The sequence below is a fragment of the Lissotriton helveticus genome, chromosome 5_1 (assembly GCF_964261635.1).
Source record: "Lissotriton helveticus chromosome 5_1, aLisHel1.1, whole genome shotgun sequence".
NCBI classification, from domain to species: domain Eukaryota; kingdom Metazoa; phylum Chordata; class Amphibia; order Caudata; family Salamandridae; genus Lissotriton; species Lissotriton helveticus.
Genome location: NC_136065.1, coordinates 1832345338 through 1832360432, shown reverse-complemented (window position 1 = coordinate 1832360432; position 15095 = coordinate 1832345338). Strand labels below are relative to the sequence as shown.

Here is a 15095-nt window from a genome sequence, read left to right as displayed (position 1 = left end):
ATTTGCTGCTATCAACAGAGGCCAGATGAAGGAATGACAGTTTTCAAAGCCGGGGTGAATAGAGAATCGTGATTTTATACTGCAGCACTTTAAAGAATAATACAATGTAGAACCCTGTTTCTTCCATCTCCCCTCTCTTTTGATTGTTATAAAGGTAGAAAAAACGTTACACCATCATCCTACTTGCCATAAACTGAAAACTGCATTTAACTCCATATTGACTCTCTGTAGAGGATAAAAACACATACCATGCACTAATTCTGCATCTTTCATCCCAACAACAATTACTCATCACATCTTCTATTCATTTGTAATAATACTTAAAACCTATGACCTTCCCTGGTTTTCCAATGTCTCGCAACAAATACTGCTAATAAACTTGTGGCTGTGTATAAATGAACAGAAAACAACCAACTTAACCACCCTACTCCTACATGAAGGGGGGGAGAGATTTTTGCTTCCTAATCTTTAATTCACAATGCTAATTACACTAAAGCTATGACAGTCCGCCTTATGTGTACAGACTGGAGCCTAGTGTTATACATGTATAAAGTCTTTCAGTGCAAAGTATGCTATGTGCCTCAAAGGCTTAATATAAATTATTTCAAAAACTACTGTTTGACCAATCAGCTGCCTTGATAAAATCCTCCAACCTGCCTTCTGCACATAAAGACTTGGCAGCTATTGAACCCCTTACAGAATTCACTTCACACACTGATAAATCAACTCCTGCTTCCTGCATCACAGTCTTGCTGAAGAAACATGTCTGGCCTTACATAAGTAATGAACAATTAACACAACCTGTTCTTCAGCAAATTTTGGATAATTCAATGACACTTCCACAGTCTTATTCCTTTTCCAGATTTTAAAAAACACACCATTTGGTTCCTGAAATCTACTATTGTATTGTAATTAGATTTATATGGCGCTTATTACCCCTGATGAGGCCTCCAAGCGCACGCTACTCCGGGACCCATAGAGGATTAGTGTTGAATTAGTATAGTGAAACATGCAAGTACATTTTAAATGGTGGATAGGTTAGTCAGTATTTGGGTTCGGAAAGATAGCAGAAGGATAGAAGAGGGGAAAACAAGTTTGTATTTATATAGTGCTTGTTACCCCTGATGGGGTGTTGAAGCACGCTGCTCCGGATACCCATAAAGGATTTGTGCTGAATTTGTATGGTGAAATATGAAAGTAATTTGAGTGGTGGATATTAGTCAGTTATTTGGAGTGAGAAGGGTAGCAGAGGGATAAAAGGGAAGAAATGTTTGCATTCATGTAGCACCTGTTACCCCTGATGGGTGTTGAGGTGCTTTTCTGGCGAGAAGGACGCTACTCTGGAACCCGTAAAGGATTAGTCTTGAAAATTAGTATAGTGAAGTATGAAGTAATTTGAGTGTTGGATATGTTATGCAGTTATTTGGATAGAGAAGGGTAGGTTTCGGGATAGAAGAGGCAAAGAGGTTTGTATTTATATAGCGCTTGCTACCCCTTGATGGGGTTTTGAAGCGCTTCATTGACGAGTAGCACGCTACTCTGGAACCCATAAAGGATTAGTAGTGAATTAGTATAGTGGAATATGGAAATTGAGAAGTGAACATGTTAGTCTGTTATTTTGATTGAAAAGGATTGTGGAGGGACAGAAGAGTTAGATAGTACTCGCATTAGAGATCCTCCAAATGGATATCAGATAAAGCAAGGTATCCACCTTCCATGTCAATTCTCTGAGAACCTAATCTCAGACGAGTCCTCAAGTAACTTAACCCCTTCGACGCTCATGACGAGCTGGGCTCGTCATGAGGTAGCCTCCTCGCACGCTCATGACGAGCCCAGCTCGTCATGAATAATGGGTTTTTGTAAAGCCCAGCGCAGGAGCAGAATATCGACCGCACGCATGCGGTTAAAAATTGATCCAACATCCATAAACTTTCATATATTGAATGTGGTGGTCTTTTAATACTAATTCCTTTCATTACTCTGTAAATCGGAAACCTCTTCTACTTGAAACACCATCCACTGGAGATTAATTGGCTACCTTAGCTGATTTATAGCAGTTAACGGTCCTATAGCTTAAACCTTTCCCAAATAAGTCAGTCAAAAAATCTGCTGCCATTACTTTATCGACGTCTGTGGGATCCAAATTCCTTTCCAAACACAAGCGTAATCAAACCTCCCAGTCCCCTATAATTCTCTTTTTAGCTCCTGGCACACTTGATTCATTGAGCTCCGGAGCTCCTTAAAAACATCCTTCAATCTTGCTGAAGTCCTTAAATCTTCCAAACTTAGAGGCTGAGAACCTGCTGACTGTACAAGTGGATGCTCTTCCCTTATCACACCTTCTAACAAACCCTTGAAAAGTTAGATTGAAAACAGAATCTCCATTCCCAACTCTAGCGTGGAAGGGAACTAATCCTATATTGTCCAAAAAGGAGTTGCTAAAATCACAGAACAATTCTGCCTTCTCACAACTTTCTCTGCATCTTTGCAAACAAAGAGAACGCATAGCCTTTCAACTTCTTCGAATTCTATTTGAATGCGTCCACTGCCTGAACCCCTGGATCTGGCCCCAGCTGCAATTCCTCCCCATCTGACAAGTCGAATGGGATGCAAACAAATCCACCTCCGGAGGGCCCCAGACAGCCTGCATTTTCAAATATATCCCCCTTTTCAACTTATATTTCTGAAATCTGTAGATAACAAGAATTCGTCTTACTCCATTCTCCTTTCCATGCAGATATTGAGCTATCAAGCATTTCTTGTGTTCCAGACATAGCTCTCACATTTATTTTGGAATCTGACCGCTTCCTTGATTTGCTTCCGCCAAATTTGTTTGTCACTGCCATCCATTCTCAACAACACTGAGCTTGCCTGTTGAAAATGAGTTGCACAAATCCCTGCTGTCTTTTCTTAGGAACTGATATGCTCTTTCGTCTCCTCCATTTCCCACATTTCCAATTGTATTTACATTATGCTTAATTCAACATTGCTTACCTCTAATTCCGAAACAAAATATGGGGTTGTTCCAAAACTCCCATGACCTTTCATGCTTCTAACTTTTCTGACACCCATAACGCTTCTCTTGCTTGTACTGAGAAACCTAGCTTATACCCATACCAAAACCCCTTGATGATTCTGAATTTGTTTAGACGCTATAATGCTTTGTAGAGCAACAAGCCTGGAAACGTTGCTTGGACTGAAGAAGACAGAAGACTAATCACTTAAAATAACGCAATTAAACTCACCACCTTCAATTTTAACAAATGATTCCCCTCTTGCTGTATTATCATAATTTTTTTATCTCTGGTAGACGAATCCCAAAATCTCCACATTCTGAAAAGATGTCAGAACTGGCTTCTCCCGATACACAGTAAAACCCAAATTCTTTGTGATACTTTAGTAGTCCAACCGAGATTTGCCCAGAATTGCACCCTGACTCAATATTCGAATATTATCTAAATAGATGATTATTAGCACACCATGCCCTCTCAGGTTTCCTACAACTAGCCTTAGTATCTTGGTAAATACTACAGTTCAGAAGAACATATGATATGATATAACTGTTCTTTCCACCCAAATTGTAAAAACGTTTGACTCTCTTGTGCTATCGGAAATGTATATATGCATCCTTTAGGACTATCTTCACCATCCAGTCTCCCTCTTCCTTCAAGTCTCTCAAGACATGCACACCTTCCACCCTAAAATGACTGTAAACTACAAAACATTCAAATTTATTACAGGGTGCCATCGCTTGCCCTTCTTTTTCACCAAAACCGTGCTCACAAAACCTTTTTGATTATTTCCCACCTTTATTATAGTGCCTTTTCCTAACATCTGACACGTATGTTTCTACAATAATTGGTAGCTCTTCCTGAAATAATAGTTTTCTTGGTTCCTTTGGCTGCCAAGGAATGGAATTCTATTACGTATCCTGTTACTGCGTCTAGAACCCAAGGATCTCCTGTTAAGATTTGCCTTGAATTTTTTTCCCAACTTTCCTTCCACTGTTCTATCTGAAAAACAATAAATTATCCCCATTCTCCCCATGTCCTGAGCTTGAATACTGGCCTTAGCCCCGGGGGGAGGGGAGGGGTTCTACTACTTATCTCTGCTTCTTTGTGGAAAACATCCTATTGACCTTTGTGATCCCTGTCTATACTGCGACCTACAGAATATCTGTCCAAAAACTCACCCTCTCCTTACAACCCTACCATATTAATGATTTCCTTCATATACCTTTCTCATGGGTGCCTGTGCTTTGTCTAAAATGGTAAAGTTGCCACATACTTTACAAATGGCTTCATGATTCCTTCACCGAACAAAAGGCCTTTTGACCTCACTAGATTCCTTCCTGGCAAGATCACTTAACTTTGGGGTGATTCTCAAGAAAACAGCATTTCATCTCTCAGCAATAAGGTCTGCATTTGCAATGCCCAAGAAACATATGAAACCAACCTCTTAGTAATGTCAATTTAACTTACTCCACGAAACGACTCAAAATGTCTACGAGTTTATTCTTGCAGTGCTTGAGGGAACATTCTGAACCCTTTCCCTGGTCTTTACCAAGTTTAAATATCTGATCAACTCTGGGTCCAAAATGGGAGTCATGTTTTTCTCTCTCCAATAACTGGATGTGATCACTCTGCCTTAATTACACCTCTTTCCTCATGTAAACGCCTTCCAATCAAAGTGTATATATATTCTGCAGCATGATTTAGTTGCCACCATTCAGAGCTATGGGGGCTGTCTTTAATCACTTAAATGGATTTTACCCCAAATAATGCTTCACCGCTATGGGTGTATGTGTTTTCTGAAGATAGTTTTACCGAAATGTATTATTTGTATAATTCTTTGTAGTCCACTTCAACGCATATTGATTCACATCCATATTTAAATCATCGTTCAATAACTGCCGTTGAGACGCTTCATCGTGTATAGGGATATCCTGCCCTCGTGTGCCATTTTTAACAACCATACTTTGTGAGCCTCGAAGGATGCTACCTCTATTAAATTTCATGAGCATTCAAATGTTTTTTTTCTGTTGAACGTGTACCGCCGGACCCCTTTAATAGCCGACCCCCTCCCGTCCCCCCCGTTAGCCCCTCTTCTTGTGAAGACGACCGAAATTCTTGACCTTCTTCTACTATCTCCTTTCTTCTGGTTCTCAAAATACTTTTTACTCCATCGTAAACTCATTCTTATACTGATAACACTTTTTTAATGACCTCCTCTTGATTATCACCTGAAGTGATATTACAATCAGACATTTTTGTGATGTCTAGATTTCCTAATCAAAAATAATGCCAGAAATTAAACTAAGATGAATTCATATAACCCTAAACTATTTAATGTTTTAGTCAAGAAACCCTTCACATCTGAACTGCTTTTAAATAGTTATGTCAAAACAAACATAACGGCTGACTCAACAAAAGTGTCAACTGTCACAAATACCTGTGTATAAGGATCTGTGCCTTACTGACTGAAAACAAAGGCGTGTCTACAATGCACTCGGACGCACAGTCCAAATCCAAAATAGCACCGCAGGCTTGAAGCACAGATCCATGTCCATTTTCCCCATGGACTGTCCTCAAATAAGTGCAAGTGCTCGCAATGGATCAACAATTCCTTTCTAATCGAGACCTGATTTTGGTAACGCGTCACTCAAAGCACATCACAATCCATCTCAATAAAGCACTGATACACTGAAGCAAAAGAGCACAAGTCCTGTTGTCCCAATACACATTAAGCAACCCTCCATCCTCACAAACTAATATTAACCTGGTTACTTAATATATTTCCCATAAACGTGGAAATTAGAAAGGCTATTAGAACATTCCATGCATTATGGGTAGAATGTGCTAAATTAAAAAGGGAGAAACATGAAGGCAAACATTGGAATGTTGGAGCTCCTGGCTTATTCCAGCCATTATAAGTCTGGAGCTACTCCATTGTCTTCAATGGAGTGCTCAACATTCTAATGTTCTTTAAAGTTCTGCAAAATGGTAAATAAGTGATCATGCATATTTCTAGCCTCCTATCTTGCCCAAAAATCTGTATGTCATGCTAACCCCTGCTATGTGTATTTGTAAAGCGCAAGATCGCCCGTTGGGGCATCTTGGGATTGAAGAACAGATGTTCATTGTTACCCAACTCAGTCACGCTGGTATTAATCAGATCAACTGCCCATGTAATTTCAGGACAGCAGCTGACATTTATGTAATATTTATATTTCATCTAGTTTATTTTACAAATCGCATAGTTGACAAATAAGCAGAGCCGAACAACAGCAAGAGTGATGTGCGGCTGAGTCATTTCACTAATGAATAGAAGCAATTGGTTCTGAGCAAAAATACCCCCCCAAAAGCTACTTATAGAAGTAGAGAAAAGATCAGTTGCCTTAATCCGGTCTAAAAAATGGAGGCGTCGAGTGAGTTACAAACAGTTTGAAAAATATTTAAAGTGACACAGAAAAAAAGGACAAATATGGTCTTTAAGACCCGGGGAATGTTTGAGTGTGGAAACGTTTATTTTTTGTATAGTCGCCTTCCAGGAAGGCTTGCTGCTGCGCACCTTGTTTCCTAAGATTGACTACCTTATGGGTGATGCAACCATTGCTGAAATATACAAAGTTCATAAGTAAAGGGAACAGGTCAGTGTAAACCAGCATTGGCATAGCTAGTAGGTGTCGCCTATGTGAGAGCTATTTGCTTTGACATTATATTTTAGCCTTTATGTACAGCAGTATAGCTGCTGTTCAGCATGTGTAGAGTGGAGTTGGTGGTAGATTGGCATAGAGTGGGTGTAGATTGAAGTGGAGAACATGTTAAGTGCGCATGGCAGTTTGTCCGGTCCAAGAGGGCCGACCAAACCGTCATGCGCACTTAGAGGAGGGAGTGCGGACTGCTCCTCACTCTGCTCTGGCGTCACATAGCCAAGCCCTGCCTCGGCTCAGTCCCCATTAAAATAAAAGGCTAATAACAGGGCGTTATTTTATTTTTCTATTTTTTGCAGTGCTGAAATAGCAGTGGGGCGACGCTCCTCCACTTTAGCGGAGGGGATGCCACTGGTAGATTGGATGAAGAGGAGTGGGGTAGATTGGATGAAGAGGAGTGGGGTAGATTGGATGAAGAGGAGTGGGGTAGATTGGATGAAGAGGAGTGGGGTAGATTGGATGAAGAGGAGTGGGGTAGATTGGATGAAGAGGAGTGGGGTAGATTGGATGAAGAGGAGTGGGGTAGATTGGATGAAGAGGAGTGGGGTAGATTGGATGAAGAGGAGTGGGGTAGATTGGATGAAGAGGAGTGGGGTAGATTGGATGAAGAGGAGTGGGGTAGATTGGATGGGGAAGATTGTGATAGATTGGAGTGGGTTCATTGGGTTAAATTGAGTAGATTGGGGCAGGGTGGAGTGGATTGGGGCAGGGTGGAGTGGATTGGGGCAGGGTGGAGTGGATTGGGGCAGGGTGGAGTGGATTGGGGCAGGGTGGAGTGGATTGGGGCAGGGTGGAGTGGATTGGGGCAGGGTGGAGTGGATTGGGGCAGGGTGGAGTGGATTGGGGCAGAGTGGAGTGGATTGGGGCGGAGTGGATTGGGGCAGGGTGGATTGGATTGGATTGAATTGGGGCAGGGTGGATTGGATATAATTGGGGCAGGGTGGATTGGATATAATTGGGGCAGGGTGGATTGGATTGGGTTGAATTGGGGCAGGGTGGATTGGATTGGGTTGAATTGGGGCAGGGTGGATTGGATTGGGTTGAATTGGGGCAGGGTGGATTGGATTGGGTTGAATTGGGGCAGGGTGGATTGGATTGGATTGAATTGGGGCAGGGTGGATTGGATTGGATTGAATTGGGGCAGGGTGGATTGGATTGAATTGGGGCAGGGTGGATTGGATTGAATTGGAGCAGGGTGGATTGGATTGAATTGGAGCAGGGTGGATTGGATTGAATTGGAGCAGGGTGGATTGGATTGAATTGGAGCAGGGTGGATTGGAGCAGGGTGGTTTGGGTTGGATTGGGGTAGATTGAATTGGATTGGCTTGGGGTGGATTGTATAGGGCTAGGCCGAGTTTGATTGGGCTGGGGTAGGGTAGATTGATGTACACTGGAGTGGGATAGATTTGGGTGGAGTGTGGTAGAGTGAAGTGGGGGAAGATTATGATAATTGGAGTGGGGCAGATTGAAGTGGGTTGGATAGCGGTATATTGGAGTGGTGTGGGTTGGGGTAGATTGGTACAGGGTTGATTGCGTTAAATTGAGTAGAGTGGAGCGGGGCAGATTGTAGAGGAGTGAGGTAGATTGGATCGTAGTGGAATGAATTTGATTTGGATGGTTTGGATTGAATTGGGGTAGGGTGGATTGGATTGGGGTAGGGTGGATTGGATTGGATAGGGGTAGGGTGGATTGGATTGGATTGAGGTAGGGTGGATTGGATTGAGGTAGGGTGGATTGGATTGAGGTAGGGTGGATTGGATTGGATTGAGGTAGGGTGGATTGGATTGGATTGGATTGAGGTAGGGTGGATTGGATTGGTTTGAGGTAGGGTGGAATGGATTGGGCCGGATTGGATTGGGCCGGACGGATTGGATTGGGGTAGGGTAGATTGGTCTACATTGGAGTGGGATAGATTGCAGTGGAGTGGGGTAAGTGGTGTGGAGTGGACATGGTGTGGAGTGAGTGTGGTGGAGTCAACTGGTGTAAAGTGGAGTGTCATAGAATTAAGTGGTGTGGAGGTGCTTGGTGTGGAGTATGCATGGTGTGGTAGCGCACTGCACAGGGGTGTGGATTTTAATACAATATCTACTTGTCCATGGGGCAGGTTGCTTCATAAACCTTTTTGTCCTGTTACAAAATCCACTTGTCCATTTGGTGCCATGTAGTGCAGCGCCAAATTTTGGCAGCAATCTCATTTTATATAAGAGCTCTGATATAGCCTCTGTGATTATGCCAAGGCTCATACCATAGTAGTGTTTGAATACTTTCAATCTCCTTATGTTGCCACGTTTCCACAGATCTACATACTGGGGTTGAAGATAGTGGTAAACAATAGTTCTGGGGTTAGAATGTCCTTTGTAGTCTGTGCAAACCTACTAACTTGCATGTTTTAAGGGTTTTCAGCAGCTATTATATAACCTATTCCCATACTGAGAAATGTTGGAAATTTACTCCTGATGATGGAAGAGGTAAACCTTCTTCGAGAGTTGGGAGAAAAAGTGGTTGGAGGGAAAGTGATCTTGCAAACACTCAGATTTTCACATGAGCAAAACTACACATGCATATTTGCTAATGCTAATATGCAGTTCACACCTTTTTTATGAGTACTATTTCTTGTCCTACTTTTGTAAATTATTGAGAATTCACGAAAGCTAGACTTATAGTTTATCCATTTTTTTTTTTTACTGATTTCATTTTTTTATGAACCTTTTATTTTTAAAGCAAAGAATCATCAATCTTGCTTTTAAGCTTCTGCAAAATGTTGCATCAAATCAGAGAGCATTTTGGGAGCATTATACATAGCCTCATATTGCTAAACTTTTAAAACGTGTGAACGCATTTTTATACTGGAACCACTGTCAGTAGTGCAGTCAGAGCTCACAACATTTACTTAAAGCGCACACCCTAGTAATAAAGGCTTTCAATTAATGAACCAAAAATACACGTTTGAACAGCATTAACATAGACAAAATATTACCTTAACGACAGACAGTGCCCTTCCCTGATCCATAATTTGCTACTGCAAACTGGCAGCCAAAGGGTTTGTGCTGCAGGGAGTTGGGCCTACTTGTCCCAAGGACAAAGTACACATGAAAACGTGTTGCCTTTGAACCCAAGCAATATGTCCTGGGTGTCGGGCTATATGAATTCCACATTCCTGATTACATTTGCAACAAAATATGTTTTTTCTGCACCAAAATGAGTGTGCAAATGTCATCACCTAGTGTACTGATGTGTGTTGATCTTATACAAATATTTTGTCCCACCATACTTCAGAATTACAAAAAGAGTAATTTATTTGTTCTAATACTGATATATTCTTAAACATCAGCACATGTCATTATTTAATGTTGTGTGCTTAAAAACATTTCATCTGACACCTTTTACATGGATACTTAGCAGGATTGTCACATAAATTCTCTCACTTTGAAGCCGGAGAAAGAAAAGTAAACACAAAGCTCCCTTGGAAGAGAGAACCTGACATTTAATCTGTCTTTGAATGCACAGCAAATGTGACAAGATAAAGGCCTGTTTACAGAAAGCAAGTTTGTGGAAGGATATAGTAAACCAGGTTTGGGCAGTGGGAGGAACACACTCAAGTTGGACGGCCTAACGCAAATAAAGCCAGTAAATAGAAAGCCAGAAAATGTGAGTTAAAAACATAAAGCCGATGGTAAGCAACGTGCAGAATGCATTCCTAGGTCAGCTTTCTGAATGTCGCCAAAATGTTTTTTGGCAAACCATTAGGCTTCGACCTAAAAATTGCATGCAAATATCGATCGGATCCTGCAATGCAGCAGGTCAAATAAGGTGTGAGATCCTGGGTAGCCCTACATGACCTACTGAGTTTGGAATCGTGAGCTAGACACTTTTTTCCTGTGAAAGAACATTTTCTGAGAACTCTGCATTACATGAATCACTTCCACATTGCTTTGTGCTTTTGAAGAACTAAGGTGTCTCAGGCAGAAGCTTTAATGTAGTCCGCTACACTTACATTGTTGCAGCACTGTGGTCTTATGGTTTGCTGGCGAGCATGGTGGCGAGGTTTGTGAGCTTCATTTGCTTGACACCTCTAGATGTGTTTGTTTCATGAGTGTGCTTGTCCTTTGCTTTCCTGTTTTAATACTCCCCTACAACAGGGCCGAGGGGAACCAACATTAGGAGCCTCCTGTTAACCAGGTAGACTTCAGAAGTCTCTTGTCTTCATTGCAGATGCTAAGAAGAGACAATGGGACTAACTAGGGGACAGCGCGGGACACTATCATTCTCTGGATAATGCACGCCCTGACTACAAGATGCTGCTGCCTTTTATCTAGCTCTGGTAGTGCATAATGCTGGGGCAGGCCACAACCAGGCCTGTCCCTGCATTCCGGGAATTCATGTTAGACTCCCTTCTGGTAATTGCAAGCATGAGCTTGCATGCAAATCGCTGCACCCTGGCTCCAGCCTACATAGGTCACAGGCTCCTTGGGCCTACATAGGCTCATTTTCCAAACTCCTTGGAAATGCACGTCGCTTTCGCAGCAGTGAGCAATGCGGCTGATCCGAATACCATATAGCATGGCCTCAAGAGCTTTAATCAGTAGGTGGAGGTCTCGGGCGGTTAATGCACTTTGCATATGTGTGCCTCCTACCACTGCCACTTGATGGTTCTGAGGCTTTGGTGACGTGTTGCGTTAGATATTCTCTGATCAAGGCCCATAATGGCCGGGTGCTGCTGCTGCCCCGTACGACGCACCATAATGGCCGGGTGCTGCTGCTGCCCCGTACGACGCCGAATCATGAAAGGTTGTGCACTATGTACAAAATTGCAGTGATGTAACTTTCCTCCCACCCTTCAAAAGGAATTAGGTGCATTCCCTCCAAGGCCTTGTGCTGGATATCTGATGTGCAGTCCCAAATAGTGTGTCCTACTTCCTCAATTAAACATCTTCTACCATTGAGTGAAGAAAGATGACGGGCACACACTAACCTTTGTTTTAAATGAGGATTTATTTGTTCAGTACAGACAAGATGCTGGATCGTTATGGCCAAGAAACCCAGCATATATTAAAGAACAATTGACGTTCCCAGGACGCAACAGAGCAGCACGTATCTGAGATGTGAAAATTCCACAGTATGCAGAAGGGCAAAAGCAAAAAGTCACATACAGATAGATAAATGAAAGTGGTAATGAAATCACAATTAATTAGAACATTGGAATCCATTGAAGACAGCGAAGTGTCTCCAGGCTAATAATGGTTGATATAAGCCTTCTGGTCCAACATTCCGAAGCTTTTATTTTTTTCCCCTTTTGTAGTTTAGATTATTCTACCCTCAGTGGGTAGAATGTTCTCATAACCTTATTTAAAAAAAAAAATCTTTTTATTAACATTTTTGCACAATCCGTGCAGAGCTCGTACATCATGGAAAAGCGTCCGTTAGCAGTACAGAGTCTAGCACTCCATAAAAGAAGAGGAACAGATAAATTATGCAATAATGACTACCAGGGGGCCAATGACCGCGTCTATCGAGAGTTGGCAACCGGGCCCAAATAAAGTCCCACTGAGCAGTGCATAGACCGGTCAGGCATGGTGCAAATGAATTCAACTACGAACATAGGTTACACCAAAGGAGGACAACTGAGGGTGGGGTAAGGTAAGCCCTGGGAAGCGCAAATAATTGAATCTGTTTGAACCGTTGGTTACGTGGGATATATGTGGAACTGCCCCGGACAGTGGTCCATTCCCTATCTGTGAATGCCCTTCCCAAGTCCTCCTCCCAGTGATGTCTGAAGCGAGTGAGATCGGCTTCTGTGTTTTGCCGAATGGAAGATGCAAACCAACATGTCGGGTGTCTCCCTGTGCCCGTCACGTGAAGGTATTGCAAGGTGTAGTGCATGGGTGGTTCTTGGGCAAGTGTACCTCACTTAGACGTTAAGGAGGCTATAAGTGCTCTATGCAGCAATAACAGCCCAGGTCGTAGGTTACCCTCCGCTATGAGTTCCTGATGCGGAAGGAGAGAGCCATCCTGCAAGAGATCTCCTATGTATTGGATGCCCTCCGAACCCCAATGTTGTAATTCCACCGTTGTGGTGTATGCACCCCCACGCGGGGTTCCCAGCAACGGGATAGCAGGGGCGTAGGGGATGGTGGCTTTAGTGAGAAAGAGACTCCTCCGAAAACACCGATAGGCAACGGCAAGTAGGAGTGCGTCTGGAAGTCTGGGCTTGGAGCAAGGAAGAAAGATCTGCAAGAGGGCACCCTGCGTCAGAGGAGGTAATAGTCAAGCAGTGTCCTGTAAGTGACGAGACGACAGCCACCTAGCAACCCATTGCAGCTGAGAGGCTAAGTAATAATGATCGAAATTGGGTACAGCTAGGCCGACCGGTATAATTTCCTCATGGACACTCTATGGCGCAAAGCTCCCCATATAAAATCCCTCAATGTCCCCTCCCATTGCTTGAAGAATGGGGGAGGAGATAACGAGGGGCAAGGCAACAAAATAGTAGAGGAGGCGGGGAGGACCACCATTTTGATAAGGGCAATCCTCCTGGAGATTGACAGGGGGAGGGACTTCCAGAAACTCATCTGGGATCGAATCGCTGTAGTGGCCCGGAGAATATTTCCTTCAAAGGTCAGCCTTCGTGCGGTATACTCTAACCCATAGATAGCGAAACGGGTTCACCTGCCAAGCTATGGGGGTACCCCCAGGACGTAACCTGGGTCGGGAGTCTCTTTTAAGAACGGCAAGAGAATTGATTTTGCTGCATTAACAAGCAGCCCCGAGATGTGTGCAGAGTGGGTGAGGGCCCGGTCAAGCTCGGGGGTGGGGGGATGTTATGGAGGTCTCGGACGTACAGCAACAGATCGTCCGCATAGAGTGAAGTGGTGTGCATGCCATCTCCCAATGCGATGCCCATGTCAATGTGGGTTCGGATATGAGCCGCCAGTGGCTTCACAGCCAACGCAAACAAAAGCGGGGAGAGCGGGCATCCCTGACGGGTCCCCGCCTTACCCGAATAGGGTCAGAGACATAGGGCCCCGTCCGGACACGGACCGATGGATTATGGTAAAGCAGCCGCACCATACTGAGAAAATATGACTCCACTCCAAAGCGAGTCAGAACGGCGAACAGGAAATTCCAGGCTATAGAATCAAAGGCATTCTCGAGGCCTCCTAGCCAAATGAGTATCAGTATGTGCGATTAGTGAACGGTATTAGTTTTTTGAGACTAGAGAGGAGGAAGTTGCCAGCCCTCAACCACCTGCACAGTAAGACCTCTATGGTGGAAAGATGATACTTCGTCATCATGGGGCATGTTATAGAACAATGGGACTATGGCATCTTTCCCAAAACCCCTATGTCTCCCAGTCCCATACACTCAAGGAACAGAGAACCAGTCTGGTAGTGGATATGTCCTTCCTCCCTGCAGTAGACGCTTACGAGCCAGGTATTGCAACTTCTCGATGTAGGCAACAGATCCTCTCCTGCTAAGGTTTGTGCAAGCCCCAGGTGTCTCGAGAAGGATGCTGATCCTGGCATAGTCAGTCTGGTTCATTCCGGTCCTCACTGAAGAAAATAATTTGAAGCATTGACCTTCTTCTGGGAGATAAGGAATAACACAAAACATTCTTCAGCGTAAAAGCACCACAAAAACGGCCTTGTCAAAATAAACCAAATTTTATAAGAAAATTACTGATGAACCTCTAAAACCGGGAGGCCTTACAATTGCAATAAAGGTAGCACATGCCGTGCAAGCCCTCGTCAGAAATGCATCTCCCTTCCACATGTTCAAAAATGCTACTGAAACCCCCTTAAAGCACTGAACTGAGTGTCTGATTCTTGACCAAAATCTGCCCAGACTAAAGCTTTTTCAACTATCAAAATCCAGTTTGGTTAATACTGATGTAACACCAGAAATGTACTTTATTTAATTAGTGATACTGTACTGTAAATGTATCTGTTTGTTAGGCTATGAATTATGTGGAATCAAAATAAATAAATACAAATGCATGTTTCACGTATACGTTGATATATATAGTAACTTGTTCATGTATGGATTTCAAGGATTTTATTGTGCTACTGGGTTAACCCCCTTAATCTTACTTTTATAGTTTATGTGCATTATGTATGAGAAGTTGAAGAGTGTATATCTTCAGGGCCATCCGGCTGCTTCCACTCAGGTTTTTTCTTATCTAGGCGTAGTTTTTATTGCTAGGGGGAACCGGGGACCTTGTAAGGTAACGTTTGTGAAAGGTTTGCTAGTGCGGCGGGATACATCTATAACTTAGCCTCACGCATTGGAAGAAGTCCAGTGACCCCTTAGCTGTAGGTCTTTAAGAGTACATGCCTCCCCATCATTACTTAGGGGGGCTGTCATTTGGGGCTATTCGAATACTTCT

General features: G+C 43.2%; 1 protein-coding gene across 1 annotated transcript in view; it reads left to right on the top strand.

Moving 5' to 3' along the window:
* Positions 1-15095, top strand: part of TMEM92 (transmembrane protein 92) — an 84739-nt gene that overhangs the window by 33150 nt on the left and 36494 nt on the right. The gene's annotated exons all lie outside the window — the stretch shown is intronic.